Source organism: Nyctibius grandis, chromosome 1 (assembly GCF_013368605.1).
Source record: "Nyctibius grandis isolate bNycGra1 chromosome 1, bNycGra1.pri, whole genome shotgun sequence".
Taxonomy (NCBI): Eukaryota; Metazoa; Chordata; class Aves; order Nyctibiiformes; family Nyctibiidae; genus Nyctibius; species Nyctibius grandis.
In genome coordinates this window covers 17,610,544-17,628,685 of record NC_090658.1, presented here as the reverse complement: position 1 = coordinate 17,628,685, position 18,142 = coordinate 17,610,544, and the positions used below count along the sequence as shown (strand labels likewise).

Below are 18,142 nucleotides of genomic sequence, written 5' to 3'. Positions count from 1 at the left end.
TTTTTAAGTCTGAATTTTCTACTGAAATCTGTTCTCTCTGGCTGGTTTGGATCCTGTCACCTCTTGCTTTTGAGCGCTTGTTGGAGACCAGAGTGGTCTGGAGCACAGATGGCTTTGCTCCAGCCAAGGGACCGCTTGTTATAGAAATTTTCACATAATTAATGTAAAAGTTCTTATGAGTTAGGGAGACAAGGATCAATAAGGGTGAAATAGAATGAAGAATGGAATAATTAATATAAGTCTATCTGATAAACACAGGTGGGCTTTCACAATCCATGAATATTGTTCTCAAAGCTCCTTGTGTAATCCTGACCTATGACTGAACAAATCATCAATCAAAGCTTAATGAGTAGCTAAGCAGGAGTAGGCCTAGAAGTATTACCTTCTGATGATTTTAGTAAAGGGGATGTATGGTTAACCTTTTCTTTACCTTAAAAGAAATATAGGACACTTAGAAATAAAAATTAGTATAGAAAAGGTTTTAAATATAACTTTAGTTGTTTTTAAGGTTGAATGTTTAGGAGACACTGGCGGTGGGAACCAGACTCTGGTCAACCTGGATCAGGACAGAACGCTGATCGTGGCAAGAACATTAAGGACGCCGATCACAGCAAGAACATTGAGGACGGGGTGTCGACCGGAGTCGGAGCAGAACCAGAACATAAAGATCAGCTAACCAATGGAAAAGAATGGACTTTTGTGGACTCTTGACGAAGGAAGAAAGAGGAATTGAAATAGTTAGTGGATTATTAACAGAAGCTTATGAAATGTTTATGATGTAATTGATTATTAGTTTCTATATAAACCGATAGTGAATTTGAGTCAGGTACCATTCACTGCGGTGGTGGTCCAACTCTGAGTTGTTTAATAAAACCAGCAAACCTAGAGACCCGGACTCTGCCAATTTTCTTTAACACCGCTACAGTTTTTTAATTAATCCAGAGACATGTGAGCTGTGGTAGGTGAGAAGAATTTCACTCCTGCTTTTGGAGTGTTTTCTTTTGGGCCCACCCAAAGACTGGACTATTCAGGACTCGCGAGACCCATGTTACTTCACACTCTGGCTCTGTCCCCCATAAACAAGTGGGAAGGGAGGATGAGAACCTTGCCCCATACAACAGAGTAGTCTGGAGAATAAAAGTTCCTGCACACAAGTGCTTGGATAATAAGGTATTTAATTGCTGTGATAAACCTCTGGTAAAGTTCAGGTGGAGCCAGGTATGGGGAATGCAGATAAATTTGTGTATTAAAACACGGGAGGAGGAGTGAACCAGCACATGCCTTTACAGCCTACTTCCCTGTTGGTAAAGGGGACTGTATTTGTCCCTTGTGAAGCTCTGCCACAGTAGCAGGAGTGGATTTGGCCCCAGGGATAGTGGTTTACTGTATAGGAGGCTACCAGCGATGCAGTTCATGTTATCTGTTGCTGATGGACGTGCTGGTGCTTGTCCCTCACACAGATCCCTGCATTTGCATTTCCAGCAGCTGTTCCTGCCTATTTCAAACCACCAATTGTCCCCAGGGAAACCATCGCAGGTACCTGCTGGAGGCTACAGTGTAGAGGGGTTTCTGGAGGAGAATGGTCATGTAATGAGCCAGAAGTATGAGAGTATGGAGTGAGGGCCTAGCTGCATGACAAGAGTCATGTAGTTAGTGTCAACAAGCTGACCTTGGAGAGAAGAGATGAGGAAAAACAGCAGTTGAGCAAACAAGAATTGAGGGAGTAGCCGAGCGGAGCCGAACACAGAGGAGAAGAAACAGGAACTGATGGAGCCAATTAAGAAAGGACCAGTGGCAGAGCAGTGACCAATCAACACATCAAAGAAGAGTGTGCTTGAAGCGTGGACAGTAATATTAACCAATATCAATGCACATGCTTACAGCTAGGGAAAGTACAAATGTATAAAAGGGACAGCCTATGCTTAATAAAGCATCCTCACTTTGATTCACATTGGATTGTGTGGAGTCCTGTTTCTTCTCCTCACTACAGCCTGGGCATCCATTTGCTCTGCTCGCCGGTCCTGCGTGCACCTGCTTTATAGCGTGTCCCCTGTGAGAGCCTGGGGCTGGGCTTGGTTGGTGGTGGGTGATTTAAGAAGTGAAGGGAAATGTTCACTGGTGCAACGTCAGTAACATGTCCAAAGACCAACGGAAAAGGGAGAAAAGTCATCTAGTCCCTCTCCCCGTGTTACCAATCCTCATGGGGTTCTGTAGCCTGCTTCAAAAGCAGCCAAACCCTCCTTGACCTTGCCTAGGGCTGTTTGAAAGACTCTCCTGATTTCCACCTGAACCTCCATGGCTGCACTCCCAAAGCCATGACTTCCACGTCACCCAGGGGAGATGGAGAACATCTCACTGCCACCCTCTTCCTCGCGTGCAGACTGTCACCGTACTTTCCCTTTGTTTTCGTCGCACTAAGCAGCCCCCAGCGCTGCAGACTCGGCGCTGGCTGTGGGGCCACCGGCCCTGCAGCGGAGAACGTGGCCTGTGGTGGGGGGAGCTGCTGGCTCCCCGCTGCCCTCCTGGCGCTTCCCCCGGGTTGTGAGTGCCGGGTCACTCCCGGGGGGGGTCTACACGTGTTCCTCCCGAACGGTGCGGCTGCAGACACCGCTCCTGCGCCACAGCGATGCTCCTCACCCCGCCAGCCCTGGCAGGAGCGGCGGCGCGGCCTTCTGCTGACACAGGCGGAGCGCGAGCTGCGCTGCAGCCGTTCATCTGACCGCCTGCACTGACGGTCCCTCAGGGCGTCACCTCCCGCCACGGTGACACACGCACGGAGCGGTGAAGCGGCCCCGCGGGGGCAGGGCAAGACTTGCTCCCCGAGGGCACAGACTCCGGACCGGGGGCTTTTAGGCACCTTTCTCTGCTACCGACGCAGGCGGCAGCAGGGGCACTGGCCCTGCCTCACCGGGGAGGGGCCCCGTCAGGCCCCCCGGGCCGCGCTGAGGGCGCCGGGGCGGGCCCAGATGGCGGCGGGGGCGGGCCGCGGGCTGGAGCCCTTCTTGGGACGGGAGTTGCGGCGTGGCTCGGCGCCAGGGAGGTGAGGGCGGAGCCGGTGCCGGTGCCCGTGCCCACCCGGTGCGGTGCGGACCGGCGGGGAACGCGGCCTCGTTCGCTTGGCGGCCCGGAGCCGGGCGGCCGCGGCATGGACTGTGCCGCCGCCTGCTTGAGGCCCCGCGGGTCTGGCCTTGGTCTGGGTCGGAAGGGACCCCTAAGGAGCGTCTAGTGCCGCCCCTGCCATGGGCAAGGACATGGGCCACTCGGTCAGGCCGTGTCCCCTCGGCACCCCCGGTGAGCTGCGGTCTGCGCTGCCCTCCTCCCTGTGAAGGGGCGAGCGGGTGTGAGGGGCCGCTGAAAGCGCTCGCCCAAACCTTCCCGGTTCGGTTTGTGTTTTTCCCCTGAGGCGGACGGCGTCTCAGGAGAGGTCTTGTTCAGCGCAGAGGAGGAGCCGCGCGAGCTGAGGAGAGTCAAGTCTGGAGAGAGACTGTTTTTGCTGCTTACGGAACATCCCCCCTTGCCGTTCTTCGCAATCAAGGTATGGCACTGACTCCTTCCCCCTGGTCCTCCCCGCCGGTTTGCTGCCAGGGTGTGTGTGCAGAAGGTTGATGCCCCGGTTCAAGGCCTATTTATGAAGTTAGTATTTGATTTACTTTATTAATTTACTAACAGCTGTAGTTCTAGTCGACAGTAATCAATTCTGAAATATCCTTCACCCAGGTATGTTTTCAATGCTTGTCTTTGTGCCGAGGATACCTTACCAGCCTGTGTTCTGCTGGCAGTGTACATTTATGTGTATGTGTAATACCACATATCCCCCCCCCGCCAAAAAAAAAAAAAAAATCCAACCCCACCCCAGTCTGAACCTGAAGTCCAGTTCTGGACCCATTGTATGCATTTTAACCATGAGTCATTTTCTTTTAGTCAAAGTAGATCCAGACATATATCCTGTATCACTTAACTGCTCAGTATGCAGATTTGTCGGAAGTCTCAGCTACTCGGGTCTCATTCTCTGTCAGTGTTGGCGTAAGAGTTTCAAGTCAGATGGATTGATATCTGTGTGCTGGTGGGATTTTATTTGGGAGATGACAAGGATCAAATTGAACCATGATGCTAAATGAGAACTAGAAATACCTCACCCCCCACCCCTTGACCAGCTTCAGGGTTTTTGAGTGAATTGACCTCTATTCCTCATGCCTCTCTTGTAGCTAGCTCAAGAGGACTGCCCATGGGTGTAAGTTTAGGCGTGTGTTGTTGACTTTGCAGGATTGGAAGTAGGTTGATGAATAGCAAGGAGAGATTTCCCTTGTAAACTTGTGGCTTTTATTCTGAGCTGAATCAAAGTGATTCATGTTTGTGTCTGTCTTTCAATGCTGGAAAGTGTCCCGCATTTCTTAATCCTGGACCAGGTGCTTTCTGGGGAGGTTGGTGCTGTGTCCCTGGGAATGACTCTCAGAGGTGGTCTGGTTTTCTAGAGCTCCTGAATTCTTCTGCAGAGTTCAACCCTTGCAAGATTTAATCTTGGCTCTGCAGAGCATGTAATCAGAGGGATGCCTGGGTCTCTGCTGGTGGGGTATGTGGGTGTTGAGAGCTCAGCTATGCCTGTGGTGGTGGCTGCTGCTGTGGTTCCTGGATTCACACATGAATGAAATCTGAACACAGTCTCTGTTAACATCTGTTCTCAATCTGTAGGAAAATGAAATGCTGAGACTGAACTACTTGCCCTGAAACTGCTTTTTCTTCCAGGGAGAATGCTGCATGAGATTAAGAGCCTTGTCATTGAGGAGCCAAAGCATTGGCTGGATGTTATTGCTCTTTGGAGAAACCTTCACGGGCATGAGGGGGTAAAAAAAGACAATGTCTCTCAAGAAAACCCATCTCGTCTCAAGACAAAATCAGAAGCGACACATATTGCAACTAGAAGGCAGAAAAAGGATCAAGTGGGAGAGACTGACTGAGCAATGTCAGGCGGAAGCTGGAGAGAGGTGTGTGGTACCAGGGAGAAAGAGTGCTCAGGACTGCTGGACTGAAAGCAAGACTTCCTTAGAAGACCCTTCCAAAAGCAGTGGGGAGCAACCTGTTGCAAATGAGCAGCTCAGCTTCAGTGTCAGAGTTTCTTGTTGTTGTAGTGGAGCAATTGCCAAACTACTTCCTTCACAGGTATGGTAAAGTATCTCTGTTTTAAGACGTTAGCAAAGGTGAAGGGAGAGGTATAGTTTGTCATTTCTATTGTGTGTTGTATGTTTTAGAAAACCAAACTGATCTAAGCTTTTTCTGTATTTTCTCAAACTCCCCCTTAACCTGCATCTACCTCAAACAAGTGGAAAGACAAGGGCTGCTGTTAATTTCTGGGCACTGTTCCCCTGACTGTTTTTCAAATCAGTGCCTTTTATTGAGGATAAGTAAAGGGAAGAGGTTGAGGTAGTTGGGCCTGTGAAGTCTGGTGGAGTCTGAGGAGCAACCTGCTAGTAGTTTACAGCTACTTAAAGGGCCGCTGCAAGGGCAGTGGAGCCAGACTCCTCGCAACTGTGGCAGTGTAGAAGGAGGGGCTGATAGTGAAAAAGTCAGAAAATAAACTCTCTAAGGCTTATTTTAAGTTTTAGAAAGCAGGCATTCTTTATTGCAGTGCAGGGAGCATGGGGGATATGTTCTCCAGTCGTGCTCAACCTCAGTTCCAGCAAGCCCTCCTTATGTTGTCATGTAATCATGCATACACATTGGATTTCCCAGAAATCTCATACTTATTTAAATCATTTCTTGGAACTATTTATATAAGTTAACACCCACTGGTGCATGTGTAGTCTTGTACCCTGGCGGTCTTTGAGGGTTGCCAGGCCCCTCTGGTGGTCGTCACTCCTGTGTCCTTTTGGTGCACTTCAGTGATGCACATGCGCCGTTCAGCGTATCATGCTTGGTTGCTTCAGTTGTCAGTTCATTTTTCTTCTTAACCTGTTTAAGCTGGTATGGTTCCTTAACCGCGGTATAGTTTTCCTCTCTATCCATTGTCTAACATCCTGTTTGTGTAATTCGGCCTTGTTTCAGCAATTACAGAAGCTTCTATTCTATAAATGATTTTGTAGGGTCCCACTGTTTGAGGTATCAAATCCCCCCTTTTCTTAAGGATGTTTGAATTTCATCAAAAAGACGTATATCACCCTATTATATTGCCATTTCAAACATAATTGATTATACCAATTACAACATTGAATCATCATACAAGCAAGAACACAAATGACAAGGATTGTGATAATGAACAGTCTTTTTAAGCATGTTAAGTCTGGTAACCATGATGTAAGTTTGTTCCAAATCTCCTCAAATCCCCATGAGGTGTTATCTTTAGTTACCTCACGTAGAACTTTGGTTTGTTTCCAAATCTCTGCCAAATTGTTGGATATTCTGCCAGCTTGATCTACATACACACAACTGGTACATACACCCCCTTGTAAAGCAAGGGCCATTTGATTTTGTAGTAGTAAAGCCTAACCGATTTAAAATCGTGCTCCCAGACAAGCTGTGGCTGCCCCCTCCCTGGCAGTGTTGAAGACCAGGTTGGATGAGGCTTTGAGCAACCTGGTCTAGAGGAAAGGTGTCCCTGCCTGTGGCAGGGGGGTTGGAACTAGATGATCTTTAAGGTCCCTTCCAACCCAAACCATTCTGTGATTCTATGATTACCATACTTACACATAGGATCCTAAACATTTTGCCTGGTTAACTTTGATTTCAAAGGTGATTGATGCTCTATTGTCCAAGGAGTTGGGGCTTTCTTTACACTGGAGTAGTGAATCCAAGGTCCTTTTCCTCCAATCTTTTCCACAGTATATGTAACCTGAAATGGACGTTTCCACTTTTCAGTCAATGGTTCAGAGTTTCAGGATTTCACATAGACCCAATCTCCTGGTTGAAAAGAATGTGCTGGAGAGTCTAAACCTAAAGATTTGTTAGTAACAACTTGTTTGTTTATTTCCTGTAACACTTTTTCTAGAGATACCAAATACTTGTTTAAATCAGTTTCTCCCGTTATATGTATTTCTCCTGGTAATCTAGGTATTTGATAAGGCCTCCCATATAAAATTTCATAAGGGCTTAAATGATGTTTCCCTTTAGGAGGAGTCCTAATTGTTCTAATTGAGAACGAATTGTTCTCCTAGGGATAAAGAGAGGCGCTGTCTTTTCCCAGGTGTTTCTGAGGATTGTGCAGTCAAGGCTGTGACGTGTAATTTTCTTAACTCTGTTATTTTACTGCCTGTGACTGTTCTTCCCCTTTGCAGAAGATGGGAAGAGCCATTGGCATAGTGCTCGTGAAGCAGTGAGGGTGGTGGGCTGATCTGCAGGACCCCTCGATCTAGAAATAGTGGTGCTTGTCTGCCAGATGGCCTGTTGCTGCTTCCAGAATTGCCCCCACTATCTTTTGTTTTTTTCTCCGCTCGCTTTGCTTGCGGGACTGTGGCCTCTCCCCGTTTGTCTTTCTGCCACTGAATTTAACTAGAAGTCATCTGGTAGCGCTGAGCAAAGCTTTTCAGTGGCCAGTGTGTGCACACCTTCCAGAGCAGCTTGCTTAAGATGCCCTCTGTGGTGCAAGCTGTCTGGAGATCTTGGAAGGGACTCCTTACTCTTGACAAGACATTTATCCATCCCTGTGCTTGGCGTGTGGAAGCTGCTGTCAGCGCTAGCGCTGGGAGATCTGAGGCCTTCTCGTAAAAGCTCTGAGTTCATCTTCCCAGGCTGTGCATTAAGTACAGCTTTGTTGAGCCTCAAAGGGAGCTCCTGATCTCATCCAGATTTTTGTTATGAAAGTTTTCAAGTGCTAAGGTTCTTTTCAACAGCACCACGTTTCTCTTTGGGCTTACTGGGGAGAGGACTGCAGTCATGCAAGACCTGTTGGGGAGCTCAGTCTTCTTTTGGGATGGTCTGTATGGGATAGGAGGACAATTGCTTTGAGCTGCCTCTATTTCTGGAAGAATTACCCACATTTGCCTCCCATCTCAAATACTGCTTAGTGGCACTATTTTTTTTTTTTTAAAAAAAAAGGGGGGGGGAAGGTGTGTGGCAATAGCTGAGTGCTAGTATACAGGGAATGATCTTCTCCTGCTGAGAGTAAATGGTTTTACAATTAGAAATATCCATTCAATGTTACAAAAATTGGTTCCCTTAGAGATTCAAGTGCTTGCTGATGGATTCCTGGCTGACAAGATCCCCTTCTAGCTTGCTTAAACATTAAACCCTCTTTAAAGTGGCCTTTGGATTGCCTGGTGTGAAGTGGCTGTTGGGGGCTCTGTTATTTGCATAGCGCCCCCCCCCCGCATGCTGCAGAATGTCTGGGTCCCTGTGGCGTTTTTTGACTGGTCCCTGCCAGTTGGGTCAACGGACACAGAGCAGCCAGTAGGTCCCATTGGAGCTCCTCTTTCTGGCATAAATCCCTTGGTATTTGTGATTCAGAAGAGGTAAAATTTGAATCTACAGGTCTCCTTAGACAACCTTCAGGAGCTGTGGGCTACGGGTGGTGACTGGCTCTCTTTTCTCTGGTCCAGTGACTGGTCCTGTTGCTCATAGGAAATGGAAGGGCTTTAACAGGTGAATCTGCCATTTCCCTTCTTCCGGGGGTTACGGGAGCCGTTTGAAAGGTGAGGGAGATGTGAGTTCATGGTCTTGAGCCAAATTGGATAGAGCAGAGATGGAGTGTAATTTATCTGACCTCAGCTGTGCATCCGTAATGTAGCTGTAATTGTCTCTGCCTGCACCAGTGGACTAAGGTCCTGTTTTGTTTTAAAGGAGATATAATGAATAAAATCAGTGAATCTAGTGCGCGGTCCCTCTGACCTAATATATAAGCGTCTCCTTTAGGGTAACATAAAGAGTACCTTGAAGTCACTGGTTATACTGACTAACTCTCCGTTGCCTAAACATGGGACCAAGGTTGGCTCAGAGATGGGTGACTACGTTAGAGACATCCATGTTCAGTCAGATGAATCCCAGCCCAGTCTCCTGTGTTCCTCATCAGGTCTCCGACAGCTCTGCTGTTAGCTCTTGTGGAAGCCAAGTCCCACCCCTTTCTCTTTTATTTCTGGGTTTGTTTTGTTTTACGGGAAGGAAAGTCATTCTTAGACACTCAGCTTTGGAAGAAAGTTTGTGTCTGACGATCACGCTTAGATCTTCAAGTAGGTCTGATTAGATGCCTTTTCCTCTTCTGTTCATCCCTGATAAGCTTGGGCACCCTCTGTTTGTCCTGTGTCTGAGGACTGCTGCCCAAGGCACCTCGCATTGCACAGGGAGATTCTGTGCTGCAGGAAGCACCCAGAAGTCAGTGAAAACAGAGGATCCTGGACAGGGTGAGACTTGTGCCATCCAACTCATCTTTTAGCTCCAGATGCCTTTTGATAGAGACGCAGCAGGTCTCCTGGGGACAGTGGGGACGTGCTCCTGCACCTGGAAAAGATCTCTGAGTTCCTGGCCGAAGACAGGCCCTGGGGTTTAGAGGTCAGAGTTGAGGCAGGTATGGAAGATGGCAACAGCTGTGATCTTTAGCCAAAGAGATTTCTTCTTGGATATTTAAGTAGGTTTTTTTCTCTCCTCTGCTAATCCAGTATGGAATATGAGTCAAAGGAAGAGAAACTGATGCTATACACACTGCACACTCTTAAGTATTTGTTTTAAAATACGTGTGAGGTCAAGCTAGCCCATGCTTTGCAATTTGTGTATTTACTGTAGCAAATTTTCTGCTCTTCCTGGCTGTTTTATGTGGTTTTCAGCCCACTTTGCCTCCACAGAAAGAAATACTGTGCATATGAAAGAGGCCATTATGAATCTTCCCTTAGAAGATTTTTATTTTAATTTTTGTGCTCTGCTTTGAAACGACAATCTGTATTATTTATGCCAAAGTTTAAAACAGCTTTCTGATTCCTTGGTTAAAGTATTCTGAACCTACTCCAGCTACACTTTACTATGCACAACTCCCACCAACCATCAGTTTTTATTTCAAGTCTTTTTTTGTGAAATAACACTTCAAGAAAGATGTTGAGGTATTGGAGTGAGTCCAGAGGAGGGCGACCAAGCTGGTGAAGGGTCTGGAGGGTATGACCTATGAGGAACAGCTGAGGGAGCTGGGGTTGTTTAGCCTGGAGAAGAGGAGGCTCAGAGGTGACCTTATTGCAGTCTACAACTAGCTGAAGGGAGGTTGTAGTGGAGTGGGAGTCGGCCTCTTCTCCCAGGCAACTAGTGATAAGACAAGAGGACATAGCTTCAAGCTTCGCCAGGGGAGGTTCAGGTTGGACGTTAGGTAGAATTTCTTCTCAGAAGGGGTCATTGGACATTGGAATGGGCTGCCCAGGGAGGTGGTGGAGTCACCATCTTTGGATGTGTTTAAGAAAAGACTGGACATGGCACTTAGTGCCATGGTCTAGTTGACATGGTGGTGTCAGGGCAATGGTTGGACTTGATGATTCCAGAGGTCTCTTCCCACCTGATTGATTCTGTGACTCTGTGAATACACATCGCAGCCAGAATCCTGTGTTGCTGTTACGTGGTTTTCTTTGCAGTTTTCCAGCTGTATTCCTCATCCCTGTTGTAAACAGTGTGGCCAGTATTTCTTTGTGTCTTAGGATACACGAATTGCGTTCCATTAATCTCCCTTCATGAACAGTGCCCGGTAATCCTGTTATCCTTATTGTTGAACTTCTTTGGAATTTTTTCAGTTTATTCATGCCTTTTTAATGGGAATCCTGGGATTTGAACTGTTTTCTGAGCAGTGTTTACTGAAGAATTGATAGATTATTTCCTTTTCTATTTTCCTTTACACCCCCTATTTCTTTTTTGTCTGACATCTTCTTATGTTCCCAGTGAAGCTATGCGAATTACTGATTTGGCGTTTGCTGCCAAATCAGAACATAAAAGAAAACCTTTATTTCAGTCTGAACAAAGACAATATTCAATCTAAAACATTTAGCCCATTTGGGGAAATTTTTTAATGTTTTTACCCCTTTTTTTTAAAAGGAGAAAGGAATTTGGTGGTTTTCAAAATTAAAGCGTCATTTGAGACAGAAAGTAGAAAATTCTGGTTTTCCACTTACTGGCCAGGTCTGACTTCCCATCATAAATAGTTCCCAGTGTTCTCTGAACTTTGTTTCTTGGTGGCCGAATTACTTTCCTGAAAGCTTTTGTTTCCCTCAGAGTGATGACTGTCAATAGTTTTTGAGCAGTATTGAATGGATATGTCTATATATATTCCTTCCGTTTATACACCTGTATTTCTGTGTAGGCATAGAAAGGTAAGGGAATGTCTTCATCTTAGTCATGCAATGTCACTTACTTGATTTCAGTGTGGTAGGAGGACGTCGGGTGAGTTGGTGGTTACTGGGCTCCAAATTGGAAGCTTGACCACAAACAACAAAGCAGGTCTTTGCAGATAGCGGTGACATTTTGAGCAGTTGGCCTGGTGAAACGGTGGTGTTTTACTTGTTTTTATGTACCTAGGTACCCAAGTCCTGGGGAGGTTGTTTTAGATGCCTTCAGTCTCTTCTGGGTCTCATTTGACGTTCCAACTCTGAGCTGAGGAGGAGCCTAGAAGGGAAAAATGCACGTCCAGACCCTGTTCCAATCAATAAACCACAATTAAGAAAATAAAATAAAACCCAGCATGTGGAAGAGCAACTAGATAGAGGTTGGCCAACTTTGCTCAGAACTTTAGATTGCAGAGCTCAGTTTTCTCAGGTGTGTTGGGTGCAGGTGTTGGGTAGGGTCTCCTGATGGAGGCAGGAGCTGTGGGAAATTCAGGCCTGTTTGGATCCACCATGTAGCAGGGGGTAATGAAGGCAGGCAGGCATCCTACATGGGGTGGATTTACGGAGGAGTTGGAGAGAGGGCCATGACAAGCTGAGAGGATGGGAACCCCGTCTCCTCATCCGGTTGTTAGTGTCGGATGGGTGCATGTCCCAGGTGGTGTGATGAGGAGATGATGTGCAGCCTTCTCCCAGTTCAAGGCTAAATCTGGCCCTGCAAATCCCAGGTGGATCCTTTCTCCAGTAAAGCAGAGAGCAGAAGAGAGCTTTCCTTCATCTGCTTTTGTGTGGACCCTGATGTCTTTGGTGTAGTGTGGAACACCCACCCTGGTCTTTAGAGAGGAGCCAAGCACTGAGCTGTTCAGCGCTTTGAAAGCCAGCCTGCTTCTAGGCATGCCTGGAAACAAGAGTTTCACCCAGCTGGGAAGCTTTGCTGATTGAGACTGGGATTTCCCGAGTGAGGTGGCAGATAGGGAAAGTGCTACTTCCAAAATTCCCCCCTCAGAGCTGGGGACCTAGCATCCTTTCATAAATCCAGCGTCCAGCCACTGCAAGGTGGCTTCTCCAAGGAGCTTGAAATAGATTGCCTTTAATGTGCCATAACAAAACAGTGAACCTACTTTATAATAGTGTCTCTTAGATATACCGTTACATGAAATGTATTTAGAGGAAATGTAAATTCTGCAGGGTTTGTTTCATATTTTATTAGTATTACGAGCCTTGTTGCTTGCACGCTGAGGCACTTCTTCATTACAGGTCTCCTGTTCCTCCCTTCTGAAATTCTGTAAGTACCAGTAAGCTGTTGGCTTTTGAAATCTGGGTACTCAGCAGGCTGTGAGTGTGTGCTAGAGTTGGCAGAATACAGTGTGACTGCAAGCCCTCAAGGATGAATAAGCTGAAAAAGCACAGGCTTCATGTCTGTCATTAGTGTTTCTTAATGCTGAGAGTGCTGTTGGGGAGAAAAGCAGCAAATGACAGCAGTCGTAACTGGAAATGCATTGCCCTCAGGCCTACCTTGGCATTATTACTATAAAAGTATATAGTTTAGGCAACGAATCAATACAGTGGGTAGGGTTTTACTGTTCTTGTCAGTAGATGACACTTGAACTCTCTTAGAGTTTCTTGTAATCATTTCAAGGTGTGTGTTACAGTAAATCTTTGGTTAGCTTATGACAAATCTTGCTTCTCATCCTGGGACTGCAGAGTTGCTTGCTTAGTTACCTGCCATATATATTTCTCGTTCCAGTGTTTTTCTCATCCCTGTTGAAAACATGTCAAACTGATTTAAGATGTTTTATGCACATTATAATGAAAACCATATGTCTTATATGAAGGGTGACTGTGCAAAAGCTTTCAGCTGAGTCAGGTTTAGCATGTGATTTCATGTATTTGCATATATGCTGTGAACGCGTGCCTTCACTGTTCACGGCTGTGCACCAGCCAGCCTCTCTCCTCCTTGTGCATTGGAACCAGATTTAGGAGATGTGTTAGAAGGGGCCTCTGAAAGGCCTTGGTTAACCTTCGGCCACCAATGAGATGGGAGGGCTGGGATGTTTTCCTAGCCTGTGATGGAGTTTGCTCCCTTTCTGCGTACTGCTAAGTCATCCCTGCCAAAGATGACATTTTCCAGCTCCTCAAAGGACTTTTGACCAGCCTACCCATTTCCCTTCAAGCAGACCAAATAGTACTGGCAGGTATATGAAAAATCTCCTGAGGTGGCACTACATGCTTCCTTATAGAAGATACTTGTCCGTAGGTGGATTTACACATACGTTTTGTAGAACTGTCATGTGCAAGCTGAGTATCATGTTATACAACTGTCTGTATTTCTTGAACCTCCGGTCTCAATGTTTCTAATGAGGTGGCCGTAGAAAAGGCAAGCTGAGATGACAGTGATATGCAGAATTGACACGATGGCTGTCAGCCAATCTCAGGAATTAGTTTGTAGTGACTGTGAGTTCAGAGAAGAGCTTGGCTGATTGTGATTTCACAGCGTACACAAGTCACGTTGCGTATTTATTTTGAGATCTGCAGTGCTTATAATTTGCACTAATGCAGTTCAGATTACTACCAAAACTATAGTATTTAGAGGAGATCAGAAAACTGCTTAGTGAGATAAACGTTGATTATTTGATAACAAATCTTCTTCCAAAGTAGGAAGAGTAAGCAAGCTAGCTGAGCAAAAATTAAGATAAATGATGAGCTTGGATCACACAACCAGCAGTATGAATTGAGGGGATCAAGTAAAATCAGGTGTAGAGTAGACATAACTTCAGGGAAGCAGGATCTGTACTACAGTTCCTGTAAACGCTGGAAGTTGGTGAGGTTGGGAAAAGTATTGGGTTAAATCTGAACAGGTCTGATCCTAAGATGGGTCGCTAAGAGCTGCCGGATGGTAAGGATGTTTGTTGGACCTCTGGTCGTCTTCAAGGCTGTGAAGACACACTCCGACAAGGCCTCTTCCGAGTCCCGGGTATTCAGGGGTGCAAGATGTGCCCATCTCCATGAGTTCTCTGAAGGAGCTGAGAGAGCTTGTGCACCTGTAGCTTTGTCTGTCCCAGTGGGGATGATGCTAGCTGCAGCTGCATCTCCCCCTCGTGGAAAAGACAGCAAAAATGGGGTTCGTGGTAAGTCTGCAGCCGCTGTCCGGAGGTGTCTGTGCGTGGGACGGCACCCAGAAATTCTCAGGTGAGAGATGCTCCCCCCTGCCCAGCTGTTTAAAGGCTGTTGGAAAGTTCTTTCCATCCCCTCAGAGTCATCATACACTATTGTGGCTCTGCAGCGTGAGACCTGGATGTGGCTTGGGACGTTTGCCATCTGAGTGACAGGCTGAAAAAAATCCTCACTTTAGGGTGGGGTTTTTTTTCCAGCTGATAAGACTTTCTTAGTATGTCTACCTACTACTGGCCCTAGCAAAATGACAGCAGTTGTCCTTGTATATGCCAGAGCTTGGGAAATAAAAGCTGTGATGCATAGGAAGTCAGTAATCAGATAGATGGCTTGACACCCTGTCACGGTTTAAAGCTGGGCTGGCTATTAACCAGGTGGCAGATGCTCTCTGTTAACCCTCTCCCCTCCCCTAAGGGAAAGGGAAAGGGAAAAGGGAGAGAGACTTATGGGTTGGAAAGTTAAAACAGTTTTAATAAACTATAATAATGAAAAAGAGTATAATAACAATAATAATAGAAATAATCAAATATATACAAATATATACAAATATATACAAATATATACAAAGCCAAGACTGAGAGCTTGGAAATCCTCCTCAGGCAGAGTTGCTCCCCCAGCATGGGCAGAGGGGAAAATGCAGTAGCTCCACCCAGCACAAACAGAGGGGAAAATGCAAAAGCTCTCCTGTCATCACACCTGCAGGCTTTTAACTGGAGAATTGGCAAAGCTGGTACCAATCAGTGGGAGACAGGAGGGCCCCTCCCTCCTGGGCCCCACCTCCAGGAGGCAGTGGGTTAGTGATAAATAGGAAAGTGAGAATGACATGTATGGGATGGAATACCTCGTTGGTCAATCTTGGGTCACCTGCCCTGTCTGCTCCTCCCTGCAGGTGCGAGCCCCCTTCAGCTCTTCACTCATAAGCAGTGAGGAATTTAGCAGTGACCTTGGTTTCTCTAAGACTAATTGGCCTGGTTCGGGCCAAACCAGGACATTCCACCCCTTATTCCATACCATTCATGTCATACTCAGATCACCACTACCTTTTCATTTTCAAATATATATACACATATCACTAGTTTATGATTCTTCTCTATACAAAAAGTTCATTAAGTTCATTTGGTTCAGGATTGTGGGTTTCCATCTGGTTAGCAGTCTCTCAGCAGTCTCTCTGGCTAGCAGTCTCTCTTTTGTCATGGTTCGTGCCCACGGGTTGCAGGTTAAAGATGTCAGACTCGAGGAGGTTACTGGACGCCACTTGATGAAGCTAGCTCCGGTCTCATCACCACTGTCTTAACCTGAAAGACACTTATGCAGTAACAACATGCAGTTCAGACTTAAGTAGTCTCACCCATAATCAGATCACCTTCAGGGACACATCGGACTTCACCATCTTGCAACATCACCCACCAAGTACATCCAGGTCCCTGAGCAAAAGCAATCCCACGAATGGGTTTACCTTTGCCCGTTACAGGAAGAATCCAGACAGTTTTTCCCAATAGATTCCTTTCATGCACCACCGGGACTTTATCTCCTTCTACTGTATGTAGAAGGTCTGACTGAGCAGGGCCAGCTCGATTGATAGATCCCCTGGTGTTAACTAACCAGGTAGCTTGTGCCAGATGTTTATCCCAGTTTTTAAAGGTTCCACCCCCCATTGCTTTCAGGGTAGTTTTTAACAGCCCATTATACCGTTCAATTTTCCCAGAGGCTGGTGCATGATAGGGGATGTGATATACCCATTCGATGCCATGCTCTTTGGCCCAGTTGTCTATGAGACTGTTTTTGAAATGAGTCCCATTGTCCGACTCAATTCTCTCTGGCGTGCCATGTCGCCACAAGATTTGCTTTTCGAGGCCCAGAATAGTGTTCCGGGCAGTGGCATGGGGCACAGCGTATGTTTCCAACCATCCGGTGGTCGCCTCCACCATGGTAAGCACATAACGTTTACCCTGGCGGGTTTGAGGGAGTGTGATATAGTCAATTTGCCAGGCCTCCCCATATTTATATTTCAACCACCGCCCCCCATACCACAAAGGTTTTAACCGTTTGGCTTGCTTAATTGCGGCGCATGTTTCACAATCATGGATAACCTGTGCAATAGAGTCCATGGTTAAGTCCACCCCTCGGTCACGAGCCCATCTGTATGTTGCATCTCTCCCTTGATGACCTGAAGTGTCATGAGCCCACCGAGCTAAAAAATAGTTCACCTTTGTGTTCCCAGTCCAAATCTATTTGGAACACTTTAGCAGCTTGATCCGCTTGTTGGTTGTTTCGATGTTCCTCAGTTGCCCGACTTTTAGGTACGTGAGCATCTACATGACGTGCCTTCACGACTAGTTTCTCTAGCCGAGCAGCAATATCTTGCCACAATTTAGCAGCCCAAATAGGTTTCCCTTTGCGCTGCCAGTTGCTTTGCTTCCACTGCTTTAACCACCCCCACAAGGCATTTGCCACCATCCATGAGTCAGTATAAAGATACAGCCTTGGCCACTTTTCTCGTTTAGCAATGTCTAAAGCCAGCTGGATGGCTTTTACTTCTGCAAATTGACTTGATTCACCTTGTCCTTCTGTGGCTTCTGTGACTCGTCATATGGGACTCCATACAGCAGCTTTCCACTTCCGATGCTTTCCTACAAGACAGCAGGATCCATCGGTGAACAGGGCATACTGCTTCTCATCCTCTGGTAGTTCATTATATGGTGGAGCTTCTTCAGCACATGTCACCTCAATTAAGAAATGGATTCGTGCTGCTCACAGGGACTGGACCTTCATTTCTCCTATTCACACTTGGGAAAAAGTGATTTGAGGCCCATCTCCCCTGACTGGGGTCCTGCTCACTGGTAACTGGAGCAGCCATCCTTCTAGAAAAATTCTCTCTGGTATTTCTTTTAGCTTGCAACTCACGTACTCGTGCCTGTAGGGTACTGGTAGGTTGTCCATGCCATCTGCTCATGTCCTCCCCATAACCACGCAGGGCAAACCACAGGATACCTCGTGATGTGTTCTGTTTCCTTTGAGCTGGTCCTGTAGGAGAACGTTTTCTCCTAACAGCTGCAATGCGTGCCTGTGTAGGTAGAGAGTCAAGTTTATTCTCGATCCTGGACAGTTTGTCTGACAGTTGTTTAAATGAGTCCTTGTTCTCCTTAGTCAGTTTTTCCACAGCCGAGACACGGGCCTGCAGTGGGGAAGAAATACTGTCTTCATACTGTCGCATACAGTTAGCCATTTCGCCCACAGTAGAACGTGCCATGTCATCTTCTCCCCATACTAATATTGACAATGTATGGGTATATGTCGGTGGAGCATTCTTCACAACCTTCCGGAACATGGATCGGTTGCATTCCACTTCATCAGGATCTACAACTTCCCGTGGGTGTCTATAAATGATCTCTTGCACAGCCAGTTCTCTAAGGTAGTTAATACCTTTTTCTATAGTGGTCCATTTGCTTAAGTGACTCATAACATCATCTTTATAGGGATACCTGCTCTTTACAGCTGACAAGAGTCGCCTCCAGAGACTGACAGTGTTTGACTTTCTTGCGAGCGCCTTATCAATACCACCATCTCTGGAGAGGGATCCCAACTGTCTGGCTTCTCTGCCATCTAATTGCATGCTATCTGCCCCATTATCCCAGCATCGGAGCAGCCAGGTAATAATAGGCTCACCGTCATAACGGCTGAAGTCTTTCCTTATATTTCTCAGG

At 46.6% G+C, this 18,142-nt stretch overlaps 1 protein-coding gene across 1 annotated transcript in view; it reads left to right on the top strand.

Annotated features, from left to right (window-relative positions):
- Positions 1-2,967: 2,967 nt before the first annotated feature.
- Positions 2,968-18,142, top strand: part of LOC137667058 (TOG array regulator of axonemal microtubules protein 2-like) — a 67,297-nt gene continuing 52,122 nt past the window's right edge. Inside the window, exons 1-2 of the mRNA XM_068407488.1 lie at positions 2,968-3,535; positions 4,744-5,157. The gene's annotated coding sequence lies outside the window, so the exon portion shown is untranslated. The remainder of the gene's footprint in view (positions 3,536-4,743; positions 5,158-18,142) is intronic.